Source organism: Ipomoea nil, unplaced genomic scaffold, assembly GCF_001879475.1.
Source record: "Ipomoea nil cultivar Tokyo-kokei standard unplaced genomic scaffold, Asagao_1.1 scaffold1417, whole genome shotgun sequence".
Taxonomy (NCBI): Eukaryota; Viridiplantae; Streptophyta; class Magnoliopsida; order Solanales; family Convolvulaceae; genus Ipomoea; species Ipomoea nil.
The window spans coordinates 1-27525 of NW_017617845.1; the positions used below are offsets into that span (position 1 = coordinate 1).

At 35.4% G+C, this 27525-nt stretch overlaps 10 non-coding genes across 10 annotated transcripts; all 10 read left to right on the top strand.

Annotated features, from left to right (window-relative positions):
• The first annotated feature begins 6790 nt into the window (after window positions 1-6790).
• TRNAK-CUU lies at window positions 6791-6863 on the top strand. Its single transcript has one exon. It is a non-coding gene; the product is annotated as a tRNA-Lys (tRNA).
• A 3840-nt stretch (window positions 6864-10703) lies between these two features.
• On the top strand, window positions 10704-10776 carry TRNAK-CUU. The gene has a single exon. It is a non-coding gene; the product is annotated as a tRNA-Lys (tRNA).
• Window positions 10777-11971: 1195 nt separating this feature from the next.
• TRNAK-CUU lies at window positions 11972-12044 on the top strand. Its single transcript has one exon. It is a non-coding gene; the product is annotated as a tRNA-Lys (tRNA).
• Window positions 12045-13246: 1202 nt separating this feature from the next.
• TRNAK-CUU lies at window positions 13247-13319 on the top strand. The gene has a single exon. It is a non-coding gene; the product is annotated as a tRNA-Lys (tRNA).
• A 2572-nt stretch (window positions 13320-15891) lies between these two features.
• On the top strand, window positions 15892-15964 carry TRNAK-CUU. The gene has a single exon. It is a non-coding gene; the product is annotated as a tRNA-Lys (tRNA).
• Window positions 15965-18438: 2474 nt separating this feature from the next.
• On the top strand, window positions 18439-18511 carry TRNAK-CUU. Its single transcript has one exon. It is a non-coding gene; the product is annotated as a tRNA-Lys (tRNA).
• A 1285-nt stretch (window positions 18512-19796) lies between these two features.
• Window positions 19797-19869, top strand: TRNAK-CUU. The gene has a single exon. It is a non-coding gene; the product is annotated as a tRNA-Lys (tRNA).
• Window positions 19870-22442: 2573 nt separating this feature from the next.
• TRNAK-CUU lies at window positions 22443-22515 on the top strand. Its single transcript has one exon. It is a non-coding gene; the product is annotated as a tRNA-Lys (tRNA).
• A 792-nt stretch (window positions 22516-23307) lies between these two features.
• Window positions 23308-23380, top strand: TRNAK-CUU. The gene has a single exon. It is a non-coding gene; the product is annotated as a tRNA-Lys (tRNA).
• A 3422-nt stretch (window positions 23381-26802) lies between these two features.
• Window positions 26803-26875, top strand: TRNAK-CUU. Its single transcript has one exon. It is a non-coding gene; the product is annotated as a tRNA-Lys (tRNA).
• Window positions 26876-27525: the final 650 nt, after the last annotated feature.

A 27525-nucleotide genomic window follows, 5' to 3' on the forward strand; every position in this document is an offset into this window, starting at 1 on the left:
TCCTAACAATCACGCCTTCTTCGTTTGCTTTGTTCCGGAAGACCCATTTGGTTCCTACAACATTGTAGTTCGCCGGTCTTGGAACAAGTTCCCAAACATCATTTCTTTTGAATTGATCGAGCTCTTCTTGCATAGCGTTTATCCAATCTGGATCATTGAGAGCTTCGTCAATTTCTTTTGGTTCAATCTGAGATAGATAACACGTGAACAATGCTTCCATGGTAGATGATCTTGTTTTCACGCCTTCATGAATATTCCCAATAATTAATTCTGGAGGGTGATTTTTGAGCCATCTTAAATCTGGTTCAAATGTGTGCATGGTACTGGGTGGATCCATTTGTTGTGTACTGGGAGAGTTGGTTCGAATTTCCACATTTAATTCATTTTGTAATTGACCACCAACTTCACCAGTAACTTGATCACTAATTGGATCACCAACTTGTACTGGCATCCTCATTCTCACGTGAGGCATCACTCCCAAAATTATTATTAAAAGAATTTCCAACTTCTTCTAGATGAGGGATGGGATTTTCTAGAGAATTAATTCCAACTCATCCATTCCCTGCAAAACATCATCTTCACACGTATCATTAGTATCACAAAAATCAATATGACACTTGTTACCATTTTGTGCAATTTCTTCGTCCAGTGCATCATTCTTGATCTGTGATTTTTCATAAAATACCACGTGTATGGATTCTTCAACCACCATTGATCTTTTATTCAAATTCTGAATGTCTTGCTGGTAGCTGAATATCCTAGAAAAATTCCTTCATCTGCACGCTCATCAAAAGCTTTTAGATGCAATTTATCATTAATATGAATAAAACATTTGCATCCAAAAATATGAAAATAACCAATATTTGGTTTTCACCCTTTATATAACTCATATGGCGTCTTCTTGTACTGCTTATGGGTCATGCTTCGATTTTGCGTGTAACAAGCAGTGTTGATAGCTTCCGCCCAATATCGTTTCGGGAGACCGGCAGCACTAATCATCACTCGTGCGGCTTCTTTTGAGCGTCCGGTTTCTTCTTTCGGCAACACCGTTTTGTTGCGGTGTTCTTGCGGCAGATAATTGATGAGAAATTCCATGTGAATTGCAAAAAGCTTGTATAACTCCATTCACGAACTCGGTTCCGCGATCGTTCGTATTTTTGATATTTGCAATTCTTTCTCATTTTGTAGTTGCTTCAACAGCTTCGGTAGAACTTGCTCAACTTCATTTTTCTTCTTGAGAAACACGGTCCAAGTGTACCTGGAAAAATCATCAACAACAACGAGAGTATATTTCTTACCACTTACACTTATTGGATCAACCGGTCCAAATAAGTCCATATGTAGTAAGCTTAGCGGTCTTGACTTGACTCGTGTGTCTTTGATTTGAATGATGATTTGATTTGCTTTCCGCGTTGGCATGCATCACACACTTGGTCCTTCTTGAAGATAATATCTGGCAAGCCTTCTACTAGATTCTTCTTTGCAAGCTGATTGATGGTCTTGAAGTTTAAGTGGTTGAGCTTTCTGTGTCATTCCCAATTAGCTTCATTTGAATTTCTGGCCATTAAGCACACTGAATCTTTGCTTGTGCTCCAATCAACAATATACATATTCTTTCGCCGTTTTTCCAGATAAAATAATCTCATTTGTGAGCTCATTTTGATTAGGCAATTATCTTTAGAAAATTCTACAAGATAGCCTTTATCACAAAATTGACTAGTGCTCAACAAATTAAATTTTAATCCTTCAACGAAAGAAACATCTTCAATCTTCAAACCATTTTTCTTGATCGTGCCAACTCCTTTTGTAATTCCATAATTTTGATTTCCTCCGAATATAACTTTTGGTCCATCGATTTCTTTGAAATTCACTAGATATGATTTATTTCTAGTCATGTGGCGTGAGCAACCACTATCGATGTACCAAACATCCTACAAAAAAGATTAATTAACTTTAGGTACCCATACTTGCTTGGGTCCTTTACAGTTAGTAATTTTTGGTAACCAAACCCACCTTGATCTTATTGAATTAAGATGAGGCGATTTGTAACCATTAGAGACACGATAATCATAACTCACATTAGAAAATATTTTTGGCGCCGGGTTTTGAAAATTATTTTTATATTTTGGCACCTGGGAAGAGAATGGTTGCTTTGGTCTATAAAAAGTATTACATCTATTGCACAACCAATCTTTTTGAGTGGGATAAAATCTCCCAACTTTATTTCTAGAAAAGCTTCCCTCTTTTCTATGAAATCTTTTTGCACTTGACTCTTTGGCATATCTTTGCTTGTAGAATTTTTGTTGCTTTGCCGTAGTATAAACTTGTTTCGGCCTTTCAACATTCAACTTTGCGTTTGATTGATAGCCAAGTCCTTGTCTCATCGTGCTATTCTGACTTTTAACAAATTTTACCACTTGAACTTTATTATTTAAAGTAGTAGTAGAATTAGTCAGATTTTGAGGGGTTTGAGAACATGTGGAGTCATAACCGATTCCGGTTCTATCTCCTGATGGCTTTTGCATGCTCACCATTTTATCTATAATTTTAGACGAATTAGTGAACGTAGCAATAGTAGCTCTAAGATTATGTTCTCTAACCTCTCTTGCTTTACACTCTTCTTGAAGATGAATATTTTCATTCTTCAATTTACTCACTTCAAGTAAAGCATCTTGCAATTTTTTTATTCATTTCTTCTTTTTCAAGAATTAGAATATTATTGCGCTCCTTGAGTTGAGGATGAGTGAGCATAATCTCTTGACATTCTCGCATTAGATTGTCAATAGATTCACGAGAAAAAGAAGAATTAACAGAATTGAAATAATTAGATGTTACCTCTTCTTCCTCTGCGTCAAGAGCCATAAGACAATCTTCACTTGTACTCAACTCAATTGACTTGCATATTAGCGTCGTATCGTCATCCGAACATGAACTTTCATCGCTTGATGATGATTCCTCCGAATCACCATTTTCGTTCGGTTCGTTGCTAATGAGAGCTTTTCTTTTGTCGCGCTTGAACCTTTTGCTTTCGGATTTGTTCGGCGTAGATTCAACATTTTTGCCTTGATACTTGCTAACAATCGGATACGGACAATTTATTTTAAAAATGTCCGGGTTTGCGGCAATTGTAGCACAAATCCTTATTTTCTTCGACTTTTTCTTCTTGTGTTATGCGAGAGATGAATTTTCCACGAGCAGAATTTTTGTTGTCTCCTTTTCGCATAAACCTTCTAAACTTTTTGACAAAAAGAGCAAATTGTTCGTCAGTCATAAAATCAACATTATTTTCTACTGACCTGGAGTTTGACGGTTGTTCGGCCATTAGAGCAGCATTTCGAGCTTCATGAACATCATAATCTTTGGCCTTCATTTTGAACTCATATGCTTTTAGATCACTAAATAATTTGTCTGTTGACAACATTCTTAGATCTCGGTGATCGCGCATAGCCGTAACCTTCATATCCCATGCAGATGGTAAGCCTCGTAGGATTTTGAGATTAATTTCTTTTTGGCTAATATTTTTGCCAAGATCACTAATCTCTCCAAGAACTTTGATCATTCGAGCTTCCATGTCTGCAACACTTTCATTTGAGAACATTTTGAAATCTTCAAACTTCTTCATGGCGATTGTGAGCTTATTGTCTTTTTCTTGTTCATCTCCTTCGCCAATCTTGATGAGAGTTTCCCATATTTCTTTGGCAGTGGCACACTTTCGGATCTTCGGAAATATTGTATCATCAACGGCTTTGAATAGAATATCCTTGGCAATATTGTCAAGATTATTCCGCGTTCTATCGTCCGATGTCCATTCCGGTTTTGGCTTTTGTACGTACTGTGGAACATCCGGGGATATAACAAACGCCGTATTGATTTTTAATATTTCTATAGGGCCAGTGGAAATAACTTCCCACATTTCATCGTGTAAAGCCGATAAGTGTACCTGCATACGAACTTTCCAATCATCAAATTTATCAAGAGAGAATAATAGATTTTGAGCTAAATCTTTCTTCATCATCATCACGAGAGATGTGAAAGATTAATCCAATTCACACACTTTGTAGAATGGATCAGCCTAGCAGTCAAAAACAGTTAACCCAGTTGGGCAACGTGTTTTAATACCAAAGGGTTGGTATAAACTGACTCAAATAGGCTACAGGCTCTGATACCAATTGTTGGTCCCAAAAGAGGTAAGGTGAAAGTCTAGACGGGGTGGGGGGGGGGGGGTGAATAGACTTTCAAAATTTTTCGCACAGCACAACAATTGCTAAGCCAGAGATAAACCAAAACTCTTAACTAGATTGTTAGAGTATGGTGCACAGCGGAAATAAATAAACATAAAGTGTGTGTGAGATTGTGTGAGCAGTATATCTCGTGTAGAGCGAATATGTAAAGAGCGGTAAGTAAAGAAAGCAGTAAAGAACACAAGACAATTATAGTGGTTCGCGAGGTGGTGTAATCCTCCTACTCCACTTGCTCTTATCTCCAAGAGCAATTCACTATATCTACCACTTCTTGGTTCCAAGATACAATGAATTTCCGTGATCTAGTGCTTTGATCACAAAGCCCGCACTAATCACGCCCAGTGACACCACACTGCTGCTTCGGGTTTCACGTCGCCGCGCTACTATCCCAGGATTTCACGACTCCGCGTTACTTTCCCCCCGTCTTCCACACTCCGGTAGAAACGTATCCCGTGATCTGGTGCTTTGATCACCAAGCCCACACCAATCACGCCCAGTGCCTCCGACACTGCTACTTCGGATCTCACAGCTCCGTGTGACAATCTAGGATTTCACAGCTCCGTGCTATTTTCCTCCTTTCTCTTGTTTTGCTCCAAAACAAGTGTTGTCTTGCTTCCAACTTCTGAGACTCTGTAGATGATCTTCAATGATGCGCAGGTCTCTTTGATGAAGATAAACACTCTGGAATGATTTCTCCTGATAGCTCTGAGTGTTTTCTCTCTTTGAATATATCAAGTAAAGCACTTGATATTTTTGCTCTGCTTTGCTCTGTTTAAGAACTCTCAGAATATTTCTCTTTTGAAGCTCTCTGAGTTCTTTTTCTTTTCTCACTTCTCACTTGAAGATTTTTGGTATGCTCTGCACCAAATGAGATTTTTGCTCTATGCTCTTTTAAGCTTAATTGCTCTATTCGATCCCTTTGATGGATTCGAATTTTCTCAACTGCTCTTATCTCTTTTCAAGTTCGTGTTATGCTCTCCTGCCTCTAAGTCTTCATATCTTCATCATTTTATAGCTGGTAATGAGAATCTGTCCGTTGGAAAGAGACGCTCTCATTTTTGAAATCTTGTATCTTTTTGTCAGAGATCTTATCTTATCTTCTGCAAAGATGTCAGAAAGGATAAGCTAGCCGTTGTTAGAGCTTCATCTCCATGTAAATGGGTTCTTGAATTTCATCTGATATTTCCGCTAGTTTTACGTTGAGTGGAAATATCTGGGTGTAGAACGGCTTCTCTGATTAGCTCTGAAGTGGTCCTTGTATCTTTGGGATTTAAAAATATTCATTAATTTAATCCCATACTAGTTAAAACTAGTATTTTTCCTTGTGAGAATATTTTCACTGTAAGTTCATCTTCATCTTCTTCATTCTCACGTCTGGGTGTTCTCAGACTTCAAACTGGCTTTGAACTTCCACCCAATCAGACTTCAAACTGGCTTTGAACTTCCACCCAATTATTAGAATTTCTCCTTTGTAATTGACACCCAATTTCAATTGGCTTGTAATTGGCACCAAATTTGAATTAATTTGAATTTCTCCTTTGTAATTGACACCCAATTTCAATTGGCTTGTAATTGGCACAAAATTTGAATTTCTCCATCCATTGTAATTGGCTCCCAATCTACTCCTGGTGCTTTGAATTAATTTGAATTTTGACTTGTAATTGGCTCCCAATCTACTCCTGGTGCTTTTGGCTCCCAGACTTCTCCTGGTATTGAATTTCATCTCAATTCAATTTGATCTCCATGTCTTCTTTGAATCGGTCCCCAACTTGAAATTGCATCCCATACTACAACCTCAATTGGCTCCCAATTTCAATTCTACATTGGCTCCCATCTTGAATTGATTCCCATGTCAATTCAATTATCTTGAATCATTTCAAATAATATATCAAGCATCATCCACTTTGTCCGTACAGCTTTTGATTAAATCTCCAATCACATTTGATGTACTTCTTTCTTTCCATAGATGCTTGATCTCCAAGTCAATTTCATGCATTCTTCCAATATTAATTTTCTTCAAGAAAATTCTTCTGGGATATCTTCTTTGAGTAGCATTGACGTGATTTCATATCTTTCATCTTCTTCTTCAATTTGTCATTTTCTCCAGACAAATTCTTGATTTTAGGCTTTATATCTTCTTCTTCTATTTTCATGCATCTTCCTCTGTTTTTCTCTTTTCTAATTTAAATAATTTCCCGATCACGGTCTAAGACTCTACGAGACTTAGAAATAAAATTGGGGGATCTACAAATACAAATTTGGCATATCAAAACCATTACACTTTATTCCTAACACTTTTAAGATATGCATTGCAATTTAAACACTCAATATAAATTGTTTCCATTAATAAAATTATTAATTCTACGACAGTTTAATGTGTCTTTTTGTATTTTAAAAATATTGTATAATTGTAAAACACATGTTTATCAACAAATTTAATCAGTATATTATTAATAAAGTATCTCTCATTCAATTGTGTAACTTGTAAATAAATTTTCAATAATTGTAGCCTCGATTGTAATACCAATATTAAATGTGAACAACTATTTGCCTGTTTAGCTCAGTTGGTAGAGCGCAAGGCTCTTAACCTTGAGGTCCTGGGTTCGAGCCCCAAGGTGGGTGAATGCACAATTATTCTACCATTTTGGTGGCATGCCGCTCCTACAAAATAAGGGAATAGACCAAGTGTGTGACAAGTAGACCTGGCAATTCGTGTATATGTTCGTTAACGGGTTGACACGATAACGACACGTTAAGGTTAACGGGTTCATATTTTTAACATGAACACGAACACGATTTGTTAACGGGTTGACACGATAGACACGTTTTGTTTACAGGTTTCGGATCGTGTCAACACGATATGACACGAAACCTGTTTAAACCCGCTAAACCTATTTAATATATATAAAATTAAAATTTTAAGTAAAGTTATATATATTAAAAAAAAAGAAATAGAACCTACAATTCAATCCATCAAACAAATTAAAAAAATATTCGATTCATAAGTTCATAACTTTCATAAAACAATGAAATAACATCTAAAAATCATAATTAAAGAAGTCTATAATAATAAACACGTTTTGTGGATCTTTTTGTTCTTCTCCAACTTTTTCAACTTCTACACAATCATCTAGGTCTTCAATTTCAACATTCATATTAGTAATATCTCCAATTTCCATTTGCCCTCACCTGTGAAATTTAGTATAATTTTATAAACAATAGCAGCTATCAGGTAAAATTCTAAAACTCCCAATATGTAAATCTATAATATATAATATAAACAGTGCAAATAAAATTCTAAAACTCTCAATCTTAAATATGTAATATATTTATTACAGCAAACACAAACATAATAATATATATCATACACTTCGCATACATATAATATATATATATATATATATATATATATATATATATATATATATATATACATTTATATATACAATACAGTTTGCAAATGCAGATGACAGCTTTATAATATTATACATAAGGAAATTAAGCATAAAAGATCACAAATATTACGAACTTACCGTAAGTGACGAACAAAGTATTAGATTATTTGTTAAGGTTCAACCTTCAAAGGAGTATTTGCTGATCTAATGGAGTAATGGTAGATTTATGAAGTCTTTACCAATTTCACGCATTATTAAGAATTAAAACCTAAAGTCAGAATTGTGAAACAATCTAAATCCCCACGTGAATGATTTTTTTTTTTAGGAAAAAGATAACTAAATAAGAATAGAACATTTGAACTTTCCAAATTTCAAAATTTTAACGGTTTTAATTTTAAATTTCCTTTTATATTAATTATTCAATAAGTAAAATAATATTATAAGCATGGTTCTTAATCAGCGGGTTATAAACAGGTTCGTATAAACGGGTTCGTGTTAACGGGTTAACACGATAATATTAACGGGTTAAACGGGTTCTTAATGGGTTTAACGGGTTAACCTGTTAAGACACGAATCATAACGGGTCTTTAACGGGTCAACCCGTTAACGACCCGGGACACATTAAGCCTAAACACTAACCCGTTATTTTCGTGTCCGGTTTCGTGTCGTGTTAACGGGTCGTGTCGATAATTGCCAGGTCTAGTGACAAGTGATGGGGTTATAATAGGGTGTCCCAACTTGTCCAATTGTGGGACATTTCGTTGGTAAAACCCTATAATAATCCCCTACAAAATAAGGGAATATCACCAAAAGAAGTGTGTATTTAGTGATGTGGTTATCCTACAAAATAAGGGAATAGCACCACAAGAAGTGCTTGATTAGTGATGGGGTTATAATAGGGTATCCAATTGTCAGATATTTCGTTGGAAAAATCCAATAATAATTCTACAAAATAACGGAATACCACCACATGAAGTGTGTGATTAGTGATGGGGTTATAATAGGGTATCCCTACACAAGTTCAAACCTTCATAGACTCAGATTGGGTTTTGATTTGCACACCCCTCCTACGCAAGAGAGAGAGCCTCTATGCTATACAAATCAAGAAGCCTTAGAAGAGCTCTTGTACAAATAGTGGTGCAAATCCACTTCCCAAACCAATGTGGGACAAAAACTACTCCCATGCTTTTTCCCTTCACGTTTCCAACTCAAATTGGTCTACTTTGAAAATCAATATCTCATTCACCGATTATCCGTTTTGAGCGTACAATATATCAATCTCTTCGTCTCACTACGTAGAACCCGAATCCACTTTCAACCGACCCAAATCGAAACTGGACCACACAGATACTTTTACCACAAAATAGCCACTTAATATGCCATTTTAATATATTTTTTCCAGCATTATATGTTCGGCGCGGTTTCCTCCGATATACATATTTCTAGACTTCCACTCTCAAACAAACTTGTAAATTGTTTATCTTACTCAGTAATCATGATCCATAACTCTGCAATATAAGCATTGATAATTTAGTAGGTCAATATGTTATTCGACTATTATCTTTTAAGATATGCATTGCAATTGAAACACTCAATATAAATTGTTTTCATTAATAAAATTATTAATTTTGCGACAGTTTAATGTGTCTATTTGTATTTTAAAAATATTGTATAATTTTAAAACACATGTTTATCAACATATTTAATTAGTATATTATTAATAAAGCCATCTCTCATTCAATTGTGTAACTTGTAAATTAATTTTTAATAGTTGTAGCCTCGATTGTAATACCAATATTAAATATGAACAACCACTTGCCCGTCTAGCTTAGTTGGTAGCGCGTAAAGCTCTTAACCTTGTGCTCCTGGGTTCGAGCCCCAGGATGGGTGAATGCACAATTACTCCACCATTTTAGTGGCATGCCGCACCTACAAAATAAGGGAATAGACCGCGTGAAGTGTGTGACAAGTGATGGAGTTATAATAGGGTATCCCTACTTGTCCAATTGTGGGACATTTCGTTGGTAAAACCCAATAATAATCCCCTACAAAATAAGGGAATAGCACCACAAGAAGTGTGTGATTATCCTACAAAATAAGGGAATAGCACCACAAGAAGTGCTTGATTAGTGATGGGGTTATAATAGGGTATCCATACTTGTCCAATTGTCGGATATTTCATTGGAAAAATCCAATAATAATCCTACAAAATAAGGGAATACCACCACATGAAGTGTGTGATTAGTGAAGGGGTTATAATAAGGTATCCCTACACAAGTTCAAACCTTCATTTACTCAGATTGGGTTTTGATTTGCACACCCCTCCTACGCGGGAGAGAGAGCCTCTATGCTATACAAATCAAGAAGCCTTAGAAGAGCTATTGTAAAAATAGTGGTGCAAATCCACTTCCCAAACCAATGTGTGGGACAAAAGCTACTCCAAATCTTTTTCTCTTCACGCTTCCAACTCAAATTGGTCTAGTTTGAGAATCAATATCTCATTCACCGATTATCCGTTTTGAGCGTACAATATATCAATCTCTTTGTCTTACTACGTAGAACCCGAATCCACTCTGAACCGACCCAAATCGAAACTGGACCACACAGATACTTTTACCACAAAATAGCCACTTAATATGCCATTTTAATATATTTTTTCCAGCATAATGTTCGGCGGTTTCCTCCGATATAAATATTTCTAGACTTCCACTCTCAAACAAACTTGTAAATTGTTTATCTTACAAAGTAATCATGATCCATAACTCCGCAATATAAGCATTGATAATTTAGTAGGTCAATATGTTATTCGACTATTATCTTTTAAGATATGCATTGCAATTTAAACACTCAATATAAATTATTTTCATTAATAAAATTATTAATTTTGCGACAGTTTAATGTGTCTTTTTGTATTTTAAAAATATTGTATAATTTTCATGTTTATCAACAAATTTAATCAGTCTATTATTAATAAAGCCATCTCTCATTCAATTGTGTAACTTGTAAATTAATTTTCAATAATTGTAGCCTCGATTGTAATACCAATATTAAATATGAACTACTATTTGCCCGTCTAGCTCAGTTGGTAGAGCGCAAGGCTCTTAACCTTGTGGTCCTGGGTTCGAGCCCCAGGGTGGGCGAATGCATAATTACACCACTATTTTGGTGGCATGCCGCTCCTACAAAATAAGGGAATAGATCGCGTGAAGTGTGTGACTAGTGATGGGGTTATAATATTGGGTATCCCTACTTGTCCAATTGTGGGACACTTCGTTGGTAAAACCCAATAATAATCCCCTACAAAATAAGGGAATAGTGATGTGGTTATCCTACAAAATAAGGAAATAGCACCACAAGAAGTGCTTGATTAGTGATGGGGTTATAATAGGGTATCCATACTTGTCCAATTGTCGGATATTTCGTTGGAAAAATCAAATAATAATCCTACAAAATAAGGGAATACCACCACATGAAGTGTGTGATTAGTGATGGGGTTATAATAGGGTATCCCTACACAAGTTCAAACCTTCATTTACTCAGTTTGGGTTTTGATTTGCACACCCCTCCTACGCGAGAGAGAGAGCCTCTATGCTATACAAATTAAGAAGCCTTAGAAGTGCTCTTGTACAAATAGTGGTGCAAATCCACTTCCCAAACCAATGTGGGACAATAGCAACTCCCAAGATTTTTCTCTTCACGTTTCCAACTCAAATTGGTCTACTTTGAGAATCAATATCTCATTCACAGATTATCCGTTTTGAGCGTACAATATATCACTCTTCGTCTCACTACGTAGAACCCGAATCCACTTTGAACCGACCTAAATCGAAACTGGACCACACTGATACTTTTACCACAAAATAGCCACTTAGTATGCCATTTTAATATATTTTTTCCAGCATTATATGTTCGGCGGTTTCCTCCGATTTAAATATTTCTAGACTTCCACTCTCAAACAAACTTAAATACTAAAAACAAACTTGTAAATTGTTTATCTTACTAAGTAATCATGATCCATGACTGCGCAATATAAGCATTGATAATTTAGTAGGTCAATATGTTATTCGACTATTATCTTTTAAGATATGCATTGCAATTTAAACACACAATATAAATTGTTTTCATTAATAAAATTATTAATTTTACGACAGTTTAATGTGTCTTTTTTTTTGTATTTTAAAAATACTGTTTAATTTTAAAACAAATGTCTATCAACAAATTTAATCAGTATATTATTCATAAAGCCATCTCTCATTCAATTGTGTAACTTGTAAATAAATTTTCAATAATTGTAGCCTCGATTGTAATACCAATATTAAATATGAACAACTACTTGCCCGTCTAGCTCAGTTGGTAGAGCACAAGGCTCTTAACCTTGTGGTCCTGGGTTTGAGCCCCAGGGTGGGCAAATGCACAATTATTCCACCATTTTGGTGGCATGCCGCTCCTACAAAATAAGGGAATAGACCATGTAAAGTGTGTCTCTAATGGGGTTATACTAGGGTATCCCTACTTGTCCAATTCTGGGACATTTCGTTGGTAAACCCAATAATAATCCCCTACAAAATAAGGGAATAGCACCACAAGAAGTGTGTGATTAGTGATGTGGTTATCCTACAAAACAAGGGAATAGCACCACAAGAAGTGCTTGATTAGTGATGGGGTTATAATAGGGTATCCATACTTTTCCAATTGTCAGATATTTCGTTGGAAAAATCCAATAATAATCCTACAAAATAAGGGAATACCACCACATGAAGTGTGTGATTAGTTATGGGGTTATAATAGGGTATCCCTACACAAGTTCAAACCTTCATTTACTCAGATTGGGTTTTCATTTGCACACCCATCCTACGCGGGAGAGAGTGCCTCTATGCTATACAAATCAAGAAGCCTTAGAAGAGCTATTGTACAAATAGTGGTGCAAATCACTTCCCAAACCAATGTGGGACTAAAGCTACTCCCAAGCTTTTTCCCTTCACGTTTCCAACTCAAATTGGTCTACATTGAGAATCAATATCTCATTCACCGATTATCCGTTTTGAGCGTACAATATATCAATCTCTTCTTCTCAATACGTAGAACCCGAATCCACTTTGAACCGACCCAAATCGAAACTGGACCACACTGATACTTTTACCACAAAATAGCCACTTAATATGCCATTTTAATATATTTTTTCCAGCATTATATGTTCGGCGGTTTCCTCCGATATAAATATTTCTAGACTTCCACTCTCAAACAAACTTAAATACTAAAAAAAAACTTGTAAATTGTTTATCTTAATAGGTAATCATGATCCATGACTCCGCAATTTAAGCATTGATAATTTAGTAGGTCAAATGTTATTCGACTATTATCTTTTAAGATATGCATTGCAATTTAAACACTCAATATAAATTATTTTCATTAATAAAATTATTAATTTTGCGACAGTTTAATGTGTCTTTTTGTATTTTAAAAATATTGTATAATTTTCATGTTTATCAACAAATTTAATCAGTATATTATTAATAAAGCCATCTCTCATTCAATTGTGTAACTTGTAAATTAATTTTCAATAATTGTAGCCTCGATTGTAATACCAATATTAAATATGAACTACTACTTGCCCGTCTAGCTCAGTTGGTAGAGCGCAAGGCTCTTAACCTTGTGGTCCTGGGTTCGAGCCCCAAGGTGGGCGAATGCATAATTACTCCACCATTTTGGTGGCATGCCGCTCCTACAAAATAAGGGAATAGACCATGTAAAGTGTGTCTCTATTGATGGGGTTATAATAGGGTATCCCTACTTGTCCAATTCTGGGACATTTCGTTGGTAAAGCCCAATAATAATCCCCTACAAAATAAGGGAATAGTGATGTGGTTATCCTACAAAATAAGGAAAACGCACCACAAGAAGTGCTTGATTAGTGATGGGGTTATAATAGGGTATCCATACTTGTCCAATTGTCGGATATTTCGATGGAAAAATCAAATAATAATCCTACAAAATAAGGGAATACCACCTCATGAAGTGTGTGATTAGTGATGGGTCCATACTTGTCCAATTGTCGGATATTTCGTTGGAAAAATCAAATAATAATCCTACAAAATAAGGGAGTACCACCTCATGAAGTGTGTGATTAGTGATGGGGTTATAATAGGGTATCCCTACACAAGTTCAAACCTTCATTTACTCAGTTTGGGTTTTGATTTGCACACCCCTCCTACGCGAGAGAGAGAGCCTCTATGCTGTACCAATTAAGAAGCCTTAGAAGAGCTCTTGTACAAATAGTGGTGCAAATCCACTTCCCAAACCAATGTGGGACAATAGCAACTCCCAAGCTTTTTCTCTTCACGTTTCCAACTCAAATTGGTCTACTTTGAGAATCAATATCTCATTCAGCGATTATCCGTTTTGAGCGTACAATATATCACTCTTCGTCTCACTACGTAGAACCCGAATCCACTTTGAACCGACCCAAATCGAAACTGGACCACACTGATACTTTTACCACAAAATAGCAACTTAATATGCCATTTTAATATATTTTTTCCAGCATTATATGTTCGGCGGTTTCCTCCGATATAAATATTTCTAGACGTCCACTCTCAAACTAACTTAAATACTAAAAACAAACTTGTAAATTGTTTATCTTACTAAGTAATCATGATCCATGACTCCGCAATATAAGCATTGATAATTTAGTAGGTCAATATGTTATTCGACTATTATCTTTTAAGATATGCATTGCAATTTAAACACTCAATATAAATTGTTTTCATTAATAAAATTATTAATTTTACGACAGTTTAATGTGTCTTTTTTTTGTATTTTAAAAATACTGTTTAATTTTAAAACAAATGTTTATCAACAAATTTAATCATTATATTATTCATAAAGCCATCTCTCATTCAATTGTGTAACTTGTAAATAAATTTTCTATAATTGTAGCCTCGATTGTAATACCAATATTAAATATGAACAACTACTTGCGCGTCTAGCTCAGTTGGCAGAGCGCAAGGCTCTTAACCTTGTGGTCCTGGGTTTGAGCCCTAGGGTGGGCAAATGCACAATTATTCCACCATTTTGGTGGCATGCCGCTCCTACAAAATAAGGGAATAGACCATGTAAAGTGTGTCTCTATTGATGGGGTTATAATAGGGTATCCCTACTTGTCCAATTCTGGGACATTTCGTTGGTAAAACCCAATAATAATCCCCTACAAAATAAGGGAATAGCACCACAAGAAGTGTGTGATTAGTGATGTGGTTATCCTACAAAACAAGGGAATAGCACCACAAGAAGTGCTTGATTAGTGATGGGGTTATAATAGGGTATCCATACTTTTCCAATTGTCAGATATTTCGTTTGAAAAATCCAATAATAATCCTACAAAATTAGGGAATACCCCCACATGAAGTGTGTGATTAGTTATGGGGTTATAATAGGGTATCCCTACACAAGTTCAAACCTTCATTTACTCAGATTGGGTTTTGATTTGCACACCCTCCTACGCGGGAGAGAGAGCCTCTATGCTATACAAATCAAGAAGCCTTAGAAGAGCTATTGTACAAATAGTGGTGCAAATCCACTTCCCAAACCAATGTGGGACTAAAGCTACTCCCAAGCTTTTTCCCTTCACGTTTCCAACTCAAATTGGTCTACATTGAGAATCAATATCTCATTCACCGATTATCCGTTTTGAGCGTACAATATATCAATCTCTTCGTCTCACTACGTAGAACCCGAATCCACTTTGAACCGACCCAAATCGAAACTGGACCACACTAATACTTTTACCACAAAATAGCCACTTAATATGCCATTTTAATATATTTTTTCCAGCATTATATGTTCGGCGGTTTCTTCCGATATAAATATTTCTAGACTTCCACTCTCTAACAAACTTAAATACTAAAAGCAAACTTGTAAATTGTTTATCTTAATAGGTAATCATGATCCATGACTCCGCAATTTAAGCATTGATAATTTAGTAGGTCAAATGTTATTCGACTATTATCTTTTAAGATATGCATTGCTATTTAAACACTCAATATAAATTGTTTTCATTAATAAAATTATTAATTTTGCGATAGTTTAATGTGTCTTTTTGTATTTTAAAAATATTGTATAATTTTCATGTTTATCAACAAATTTAATCAGTATATTATTAATAAAGCCATCTCTCATTCAATTGTGTAACTTGTAAATTAATTTTCAATAATTGTAGCCTCGATTGTAATACCAATATTAAATATGAACTACTACTTGCCCGTCTAGCTCAGTTGGTAGAGCGCAAGGCTCTTAACCTTGTGGTCCTGGGTTCGAGCCCCAAGGTGGGCGAATGCATAATTACTCCACCATTTTGGTGGCATGCCGCTCCTACAAAATAAGGGAATAGACCATGTAAAGTGTGTCTCTATTGATGGGGTTATAATAGGGTATCCCTACTTGTCCAATTCTGGGACATTTCGTTGGTAAAACCCAATAATAATCCCCTAAAAAATAAGGGAATAGTGATGTGGTTATCCTACAAAATAAGGAAATAGCACCACAAGATGTGCTTGATTAGTGATGGGGTTATAATAGGGTATCCATACTTGTCCAATTGTCGGATATTTCGTTGGAAAAATCAAATAATAATCCTACAATATAAGGGAATACCACCACATGAAGTGTGTGATTAGTGATGGGGTTATAATAGGGTATCCCTACACAAGTTCAAACCTTCATTTACTCAGATTGGGTTTTGATTTGCACACCCCTCCTACGCGAGAGAGAGAGCCTCTATGCTATACAAATTAAGAAGCCTTAGAAGAGCTCTTGTACAAATAGTGGTGCAAATCCACTTCCCAAACCAATGTGGGACAATAGCAACTCCCAAGCTTTTTCTCTTCACGTTTCCAACTCAAATTGGTCTACTTTGAGAATCAATATCTCATTCACCGATTATCCGTTTTGAGCGTACAATATATCACTCTTCGTCTCACTACGTAGAACCCGAATCCACTTTGAACCGACCCAAATCGAAACTGGACCACACTGATACTTTTACCACAAAATAGCAACTTAATATGCCATTTTAATATATTTTTTCCGGCATTATATGTTCGGCGGTTTCCTCCGATATAAATATTTCTAGACTTCCACTCTCAAACAAACTTAAATACAAAAAACAAACTTGTAAATTGTTTATCTTACTAAGTAATCATGATCCATGACTCCGCAATATAAGCATTGATAATTTAGTAGGTCAATATGTTATTCGACTATTATCTTTTAAGATATGCATTGCAATTTAAACACTCAATATAAATTGTTTTCATTAATAAAATTATTAATTTTACGACAGTTTAATGTGTCTTTTTTTTGTATTTTAAAAATACTGTTTAATTTTAAAACAAATGTTTATCAACAAATTTAATCATTATATTATTCATAAAGCCATCTCTCATTCAATTGTGTAACTTGTAAATAAATTTTCTATAATTTTAGCCTCGATTGTAATACCAATATTAAATATGAACAACTACTTGCCCGTCTAGCTCAGTTGGCAGAGCGCAAGGCCCTTAACCTTGTGGTCCTGGGTTTGAGCCCTAGGGTGGGCAAATGAACAATTATTCCACCATTTTGGTGGCATGCCGCTCCTACAAAATAAGGGAATAGACCATGTAAAGTGTGTCTCTATTGGTGGGGTTATAATAGGGTATCCCTACTTGTCCAATTCTGGGACATTTCGTTGGTAAAACCCAATAATAATCCCCTACAAAATAAGGGAATAGCACCACAAGAAGTGTGTGATTAGTGATGTGGTTATCCCCTACAAAACAAGGGAATAGCACCACAAGAAGTGCTTGATTAGTGATGGGGTTATAATAGGGTATCCATACTTTTCCTATTGTCAGATATTTCGTTGGAAAAATCCAATAATAATCCTACAAAATAAGGGAATACCACCACATGAAGTGTGTGATTAGTTATGGGGTTATAATAGGGTATCCCTACACAAGTTCAAACCTTCATTTACTCAGATTGGGTTTTGATTTGCACACCCCTCCTACGCGGGAGAGAGAGCCTCTATGCTATACAAATCAAGAAGCCTTAGAAGAGCTATTGTACAAATAGTGGTGCAAATCCACTTCCCAAACCAATGTGGGACTAAAGCTACTCCCAAGCTTTTTCCCTTCACGTTTCCAACTCAAATTGGTCTACATTGAGAATCAATATCTCATTCACCGATTATCCGTTTTGAGCGTACAATATATCAATCTCTTCTTCTCAATACGTAGAACCCGAATCCACTTTGAACCGACCCAAATCGAAACTGGACCACACTGATACTTTTACCACAAAATAGCCACTTAATATGCCATTTTAATATATTTTTTCCAGCATTATATGTTCGGCGGTTTCCTCCGATATAAATATTTCTAGACTTCCACTCTCAAACAAACTTAAATACTAAAAAAAAACTTGTAAATTGTTTATCTTAATAGGTAATCATGATCCATGACTCCGCAATTTAAGCATTGATAATTTAGTAGGTCAAATGTTATTCGACTATTATCTTTTAAGATATGCATTGCAATTTAAACACTCAATATAAATTATTTTCATTAATAAAATTATTAATTTTGCGACAGTTTAATGTGTCTTTTTGTATTTTAAAAATATTGTATAATTTTCATGTTTATCAACAAATTTAATCAGTATATTATTAATAAAGCCATCTCTCATTCAATTGTGTAACTTGTAAATTAATTTTCAATAATTGTAGCCTCGATTGTAATACCAATATTAAATATGAACTACTACTTGCCCGTCTAGCTCAGTTGGTAGAGCGCAAGGCTCTTAACCTTGTGGTCCTGGGTTCGAGCCCCAAGGTGGGCGAATGCATAATTACTCCACCATTTTGGTGGCATGCCGCTCCTACAAAATAAGGGAATAGACCATGTAAAGTGTGTCTCTATTGATGGGGTTATAATAGGGTATCCCTACTTGTCCAATTCTGGGACATTTCGTTGGTAAAGCCCAATAATAATCCCCTACAAAATAAGGGAATAGTGATGTGGTTATCTTACAAAATAAGGAAAACGCACCACAAGAAGTGCTTGATTAGTGATGGGGTTATAATAGGGTATCCATACTTGTCCAATTGTCGGATATTTCGATGGAAAAATCAAATAATAATCCTACAAAATCAGGGAATACCACCTCATGAAGTGTGTGATTAGTGATGGGTCCATACTTGTCCAATTGTCGGATATTTCGTTGGAAAAATCAAATAATAATCCTACAAAATAAGGGAATACCACCTCATGAAGTGTGTGATTAGTGATGGGGTTATAATAGGGTATCCCTACACAAGTTCAAACCTTCATTTACTCAGTTTGGGTTTTGATTTGCACACCCCTCCTACGCGAGAGAGAGAGCCTCTATGCTGTACCAATTAAGAAGCCTTAGAAGAGCTCTTGTACAAATAGTGGTGCAAATCCACTTCCCAAACCAATGTGGGACAATAGCAACTCTCAAGCTTTTTCCCTTCACGTTTCCAACTCAAATTGGTCTACATTGAGAATCAATATCTCATTCACCGATTATCCGTTTTGAGCGTACAATATATCAATCTCTTCTTCTCAATACGTAGAACCCGAATCCACTTTGAACCGACCCAAATCGAAACTGGACCACACTGATACTTTTACCACAAAATAGCCACTTAATATGCCATTTTAATATATTTTTTCCAGCATTATATGTTCGGCGGTTTCCTCCGATATAAATATTTCTAGACTTCCACTCTCAAACAAACTTAAATACTAAAAAAAAACTTGTAAATTGTTTATCTTAATAGGTAATCATGATCCATGACTCCGCAATTTAAGCATTGATAATTTAGTAGGTCAAATGTTATTCGACTATTATCTTTTAAGATATGCATTGCAATTTAAACACTCAATATAAATTATTTTCATTAATAAAATTATTAATTTTGCGACAGTTTAATGTGTCTTTTTGTATTTTAAAAATATTGTATAATTTTCATGTTTATCAACAAATTTAATCAGTATATTATTAATAAAGCCATCTCTCATTCAATTGTGTAACTTGTAAATTAATTTTCAATAATTGTAGCCTCGATTGTAATACCAATATTAAATATGAACTACTACTTGCCCGTCTAGCTCAGTTGGTAGAGCGCAAGGCTCTTAACCTTGTGGTCCTGGGTTCGAGCCCCAAGGTGGGCGAATGCATAATTACTCCACCATTTTGGTGGCATGCCGCTCCTACAAAATAAGGGAATAGACCATGTAAAGTGTGTCTCTATTGATGGGGTTATAATAGGGTATCCCTACTTGTCCAATTCTGGGACATTTCGTTGGTAAAGCCCAATAATAATCCCCTACAAAATAAGGGAATAGTGATGTGGTTATCTTACAAAATAAGGAAAACGCACCACAAGAAGTGCTTGATTAGTGATGGGGTTATAATAGGGTATCCATACTTGTCCAATTGTCGGATATTTCGATGGAAAAATCAAATAATAATCCTACAAAATCAGGGAATACCACCTCATGAAGTGTGTGATTAGTGATGGGTCCATACTTGTCCAATTGTCGGATATTTCGTTGGAAAAATCAAATAATAATCCTACAAAATAAGGGAATACCACCTCATGAAGTGTGTGATTAGTGATGGGGTTATAATAGGGTATCCCTACACAAGTTCAAACCTTCATTTACTCAGTTTGGGTTTTGATTTGCACACCCCTCCTACGCGAGAGAGAGAGCCTCTATGCTGTACCAATTAAGAAGCCTTAGAAGAGCTCTTGTACAAATAGTGGTGCAAATCCACTTCCCAAACCAATGTGGGACAATAGCAACTCTCAAGCTTTTTCTCTTCACGTTTCCAACTCAAATTGGTCTACTTTGAGAATCAATATCTCATTCAGCGATTATCCGTTTTGAGCGTACAATATATCACTCTTCGTCTCACTACGTAGAACCCGAATCCACTTTGAACCGACCCAAATCGAAACTGGACCACACTGATACTTTTACCACAAAATAGCAACTTAATATGCCATTTTAATATATTTTTTCCAGCATTATATGTTCGGCGGTTTCCTCCGATATAAATATTTCTAGACTTCCACTCTCAAACAAACTTAAATACTAAAAACAAACTTGTAAATTGTTTATCTTACTAAGTAATCATGATCCATGACTCCGCAATATAAGCATTGATAATTTAGTAGGTCAATATGTTATTCGACTATTATCTTTTAAGATATGCATTGCAATTTAAACACTCAATATAAATTGTTTTCATTAATAAAATTATTAATTTTACGACAGTTTAATGTGTCTTTTTTTTGTATTTTAAAAATACTGTTTAATTTTAAAACAAATGTTTATCAACAAATTTAATCATTATATTATTCATAAAGCCATCTCTCATTCAATTGTGTAACTTGTAAATAAATTTTCTATAATTGTAGCCTCGATTGTAATACCAATATTAAATATGAACAACTACTTGCCCGTCTAGCTCAGTTGGCAGAGCGCAAGGCTCTTAACCTTGTGGTCCTGGGTTTGAGCCCTAGGGTTGGCAAATGCACAATTATTCCACCATTTTGGTGGCATGCCGCTCCTACAAAATAAGGGAATAGACCATGTAAAGTGTGTCTCTATTGATGGGGTTATAATAGGGTATCCCTACTTGTCCAATTCTGGGACATTTCGTTGGTAAAACCCAATAATAATCCCCTACAAAATAAGGGAATAGCACCACAAGAAGTGTGTGATTAGTGATGTGGTTATCCTACAAAACAAGGGAATAGCACCACAAGAAGTGCTTGATTAGTGATGGGGTTATAATAGGTTATCCATACTTTTCCAATTGTCAGATATTTCGTTGGAAAAATCTAATAATAATCCTACAAAATAAGGGAATACCACCACATGAAGTGTGTGATTAGTTATGGGGTTATAATAGGGTATCCCTACACAAGTTCAAACCTTCATTTACTCAGATTGGGTTTTGATTTGCACACCCCTCCTACGCGAGAGAGAGAGCCTCTATGTTATACAAATCAAGAAGCCTTAGAAGAGCTATTGTACAAATAGTGGTGCAAATCCACTTCCCAAACCAATGTGGGACTAAAGCTACTCCCAAGCTTTTTCCCTTCACGTTTCCAACTCAAATTGGTCTACATTGAGAATCAATATCTCATTCACCGATTATCCGTTTTGAGCGTACAATATATCAATCTCTTCGTCTCACTACGTAGAACCCGAATCCACTTTGAACCGACCCAAATCGAAACTGGACCACGCTGATACTTTTACCACAAAATAGCCACTTAATATGCCATTTTAATATATTTTTTCCAGCATTATATGTTCGGCGGTTTCTTCCGATATAAATATTTCTAGACTTCCACTCTCTAACAAACTTAAATACTAAAAGCAAACTTGTAAATTGTTTATCTTAATAGGTAATCATGATCCATGACTCCGCAATTTAAGCATTGATAATTTAGTAGGTCAAATGTTATTCGACTATTATCTTTTAAGATATGCATTGCTATTTAAACACTCAATATAAATTGTTTTCATTAATAAAATTATTAATTTTGCGATAGTTTAATGTGTCTTTTTGTATTTTAAAAATATTGTATAATTTTCATGTTTATCAACAAATTTAATCAGTATATTATTAATAAAGCCATCTCTCATTCAATTGTGTAACTTGTAAATTAATTTTCAATAATTGTAGCCTCGATTGTAATACCAATATTAAATATGAACTACTACTTGCCCGTCTAGCTCAGTTGGTAGAGCGCAAGGCTCTTAACCTTGAGGTCCTGGGTTCGAGCCCCAAGGTGGGCGAATGCATAATTACTCCACCATTTTGGTGGCATGCCGCTCCTACAAAATAAAGGAATAGACCATGTAAAGTGTGTCTCTATTGATGGGGTTATAATAGGGTATCCCTACTTGTCCAATTCTGGGACATTTCGTTGGTAAAACCCAATAATAATCCCCTAAAAAATAAGGGAATAGTGATGTGGTTATCCTACAAAATAAGGAAATAGCACCACAAGATGTGCTTGATTAGTGATGGGGTTATAATAGGGTATCCATACTTGTCCAATTGTCGGATATTTCGTTGGAAAAATCAAATAATAATCCTACAATATAAGGGAATACCACCACATGAAGTGTGTGATTAGTGATGGGGTTATAATAGGGTATCCCTACACAAGTTCAAACCTTCATTTACTCAGATTGGGTTTTGATTTGCACACCCCTCCTACGCGAGAGAGAGAGCCTCTATGCTATACAAATTAAGAAGCCTTAGAAGAGCTCTTGTACAAATAGTGGTGCAAATCCACTTCCCAAACCAATGTGGGACAATAGCAACTCCCAAGCTTTTAAGATATGCATTGCAATTTAAACACTCAATATAAATTGTTTTCATTAATAAAATTATTAATTTTGCGACAGTTTAATGTGTCTTTTTGTATTTTAAAAATATTGTATAATTTTCATGTTTATCAACAAATTTAATCAGTATATTATTAATAAAGCCATCTCTCATTCAATTGTGTAACTTGTAAATTAATTTTCAATAATTGTAGCCTCGATTGTAATACCAATATTAAATATGAACTACTACTTGCCCGTCTAGCTCAGTTGGTAGAGCGCAAGGCTCTTAACCTTGTGGTCCTGGGTTCGAGCCCCAGGGTGGGCGAATGCATAATTACTCCACCATTTTGGTGGCATGCCGCTCCTACAAAATAAGGGAATAGACTATGTGAAGTGTGTGACTAGTGATGGGGTTATAATAGGGGGTATGCCTACTTGTCCATTTGTGGGACATTTCGTTGGTAAAACCCAATAATAATCCCCTACAAAATAAGGGAATAGTGATGTGGTTATCCTACAAAATAAGGAAATAGCACCACAAGATGTGCTTGATTAGTGATGGGGTTATAATAGGGTATCCATACTTGTCCAATTGTCGGATATTTCGTTGGAAAAATCAAATAATAATCCTACAATATAAGGGAATACCACCACATGAAGTGTGTGATTAGTGATGGGGTTATAATAGGGTATCCCTACACAAGTTCAAACCTTCATTTACTCAGTTTGGGTTTTGATTTGCACACCCCTCCTACGCGAGAGAGAGAGCCTCTATGCTGTACCAATTAAGAAGCCTTAGAAGAGCTCTTGTACAAATAGTGGTGCAAATCCACTTCCCAAACCAATGTGGGACAATAGCAACTCCCAAGCTTTTTCTCTTCACGTTTCCAACTCAAATTGGTCTACTTTGAGAATCAATATCTCATTCAGCGATTATCCGTTTTTGAGCGTACAATATATCACTCTTCGTCTCACTACGTAGAACCCGAATCCACTTTGAACCGACCCAAATCGAAACTGGACCACACTGATACTTTTACCACAAAATAGCAACTTAATATGCCATTTTAATATATTTTTTTCCAAGCATTATATGTTCGGCGGTTTCCTCCGATATAAATATTTCTAGACTTCCACTCTCAAACAAACTTAAATACTAAAACAAACTTGTAAATTGTTTATCTTACTAAGTAATCATGATCCATGACTCCGCAATATAAGCATTGATAATTTAGTAGGTCAATATGTTATTCGACTATTATCTTTTAAGATATGCATTGCAATTAAACACTCATATAAATTGTTTTCATTAATAAAATTATTAATTTTACGACAGTTTAATGTGTCTTTTTTTTGTATTTTAAAAATACTGTTTAATTTTAAAACAAATGTTTATCAACAAATTTAATCATTATATTATTCATAAAGCCATCTCTCATTCAATTGTGTAACTTGTAAATAAATTTTCTATAATTGTAGCCTCGATTGTAATACCAATATTAAATATGAACAACTACTTGCGCGTCTAGCTCAGTTGGCAGAGCGCAAGGCTCTTAACCTTGTGGTCCTGGGTTTGAGCCCTAGGGTGGGCAAATGCACAATTATTCCACCATTTTGGTGGCATGCCGCTCCTACAAAATAAGGGAAAGACCATGTAAAGTGTGTCTCTACCACTTGTCCAATTCTGGGACATTTCGTTGGTGGGAATAGCACCACAAGAAGTGTGTGATTAGTGATGTGGTTATCCTACAAAACAAGGGAATTGCTTGATTAGTGATGGTTATAATAGGGTATCCATACTTTTCCAATTGTCAGATTTTCGTTGAAAAATCCAATAATAATCCTACAAAATAGGAATACCACCACATGAAGTGTGTGATTAGTTATGGGGTTATAATAGGGTATCCCTACACAAGTTCAAACCTTCATTTACTCAGATTGGGTTTTGATTTGCACACCCTCCTACGCGGGAGAGAGAGCCTCTATGCTATACAAATCAAGAAGCCTTAGAAGAGCTATTGTACAAATAGTGGTGCAAATCCACTCCCAAACCAATGTGGACTAAAGCTACTCCCAGCTTTTTCCCTTCACGTTTCCAACTCAAATTGGTCTACATTGAGAATCAATATCTCATTCACCGATTATCCGTTTTGAGCGTACAATATATCAATCTCTTCGTCTCACTACGTAGAACCCGAATGATTAGTGTTTATCTTAATAGTAATCATGATCCATGACTCCGCAATATAAGCATTGATAATTTAGTAGGTCAAATGTTATTCGACTATTATCTTTTAAGATATGCATTTTTAAACACTCAATATAAATTGGGTTTAATGTGTCTTTTTGTATTTTAAAAATATTGTATAATTTTCATGTTTATCAACAAATTTAATCAGTATATTATTAATAAAGCCATCTCTCATTCAATTGTGTAACTTGTAAATTAATTTTCAATAATTGTAGCCTCGATTGTAATACCAATATTAAATATGAACTACTACTTGGTCTAGCTCAAGAGCGCAAGGCTCTTAACCTTGTGGTCCTGGGTTCGAGCCCCAAGGTGGGCGAATGCATAATTACCACCATTTTGGTGGCATGCCGCTCCTACAAAATAAGGGAATAGACCATGTAAAGTGTGTCTCTATTGATGGGGTTATAATAGGGTATCCCTACTTGTCCAATTCTGGGACATTTCGTTGGTAAAACCCAATAATAATCCCCTACAAAATAATAATAGTGATGTGGTTATCCTACAAAATAAGGAATAGCACCACAAGAAGTGCTTGATTAGTGATGGGGTTATAATAGGGTATCCATACTTGTCCAATTGTCGATATTTCGTTGGAAAAATCAAATAATAATCCTACAAAATAAGGGAATACCACCACATGAAGTGTGTGATTAGTTATGGGGTTATAATAGGGTATCCCTACACAAGTTCAAACCTTCATTTACTCAGATTGGGTTTTGATTTGCACACCCTCCTACGCGGGAGAGAGAGCCTCTATGCTATACAAATCAAGAAGCCTTAGAAGAGCTATTGTACAAATAGTGGTGCAAATCCACTTCCCAAACCAATGTGGGACTAAAGCTACTCCCAAGCTTTTTCCCTTCACGTTTCCAACTCAAATTGGTCTACATTGAGAATCAATATCTCATTCACCGATTATCCGTTTTGAGCGTACAATATATCAATCTCTTCGTCTCACTACGTAGAACCCGAATCCACTTTGAACCGACCCAAATCGAAACTGGACCACACTGATACTTTTACCACAAAATAGCCACTTAATATGCCATTTTAATATATTTTTTCCAGCATTATATGTTCGGCGGTTTCCTCCGATATAAATATTTCTAGACTTCCACTCTCAAACAAACTTAAATACTAAAAACAAACTTGTAAATTGTTTATCTTAATAGGTAATCATGATCCATGACTCCGCAATTTAAGCATTGATAATTTAGTAGGTCAAATGTTATTCGACTATTATCTTTTAAGATATGCATTGCAATTTAAACACTCAATATAAATTGTTTTCATTAATAAAATTATTAATTTTGCGACAGTTTAATGTGTCTTTTTGTATTTTAAAAATATTGTATAATTTTCATGTTTATCAACAAATTTAATCAGTATATTATTAATAAAGCCATCTCTCATTCAATTGTGTAACTTGTAAATTAATTTTCAATAATTGTAGCCTCGATTGTAATACCAATATTAAATATGAACTACTACTTGCCCGTCTAGCTCAGTTGGTAGAGCGCAAGGCTCTTAACCTTGTGGTCCTGGGTTCGAGCCCCAAGGTGGGCGAATGCATAATTACTCCACCATTTTGGTGGCATGCCGCTCCTACAAAATAAAGGAATAGACCATGTAAAGTGTGTCTCTATTGATGGGGTTATAATAGGGTATCCCTACTTGTCCAATTCTGGGACATTTCGTTGGTAAAACCCAATAATAATCCCCTAAAAATAAGGGAATAGTGATGTGGTTATCCTACAAAATAAGGAAATAGCACCACAAGAAGTGCTTGATTAGTGATGGGGTTATAATAGGGTATCCATACTTGTCCAATTGTCGGATATTTCGTTGGAAAAATCAAATAATAATCCTACAATATAAGGGAATACCACCACATGAAGTGTGTGATTAGTGATGGGGTTATAATAGGGTATCCCTACACAAGTTCAAACCTTCATTTACTCAGATTGGGTTTTGATTTGCACACCCCTCCTACGCGAGAGAGAGAGCCTCTATGCTATACAAATTAAGAAGCCTTAGAAGAGCTCTTGTACAAATAGTGGTGCAAATCCACTTCCCAAACCAATGTGGGACAATAGCAACTCCCAAGCTTTTTCTCTTCACGTTTCCAACTCAAATTGGTCTACTTTGAGAATCAATATCTCATTCACCGATTATCCGTTTTGAGCGTACAATATATCACTCTTCGTCTCACTACG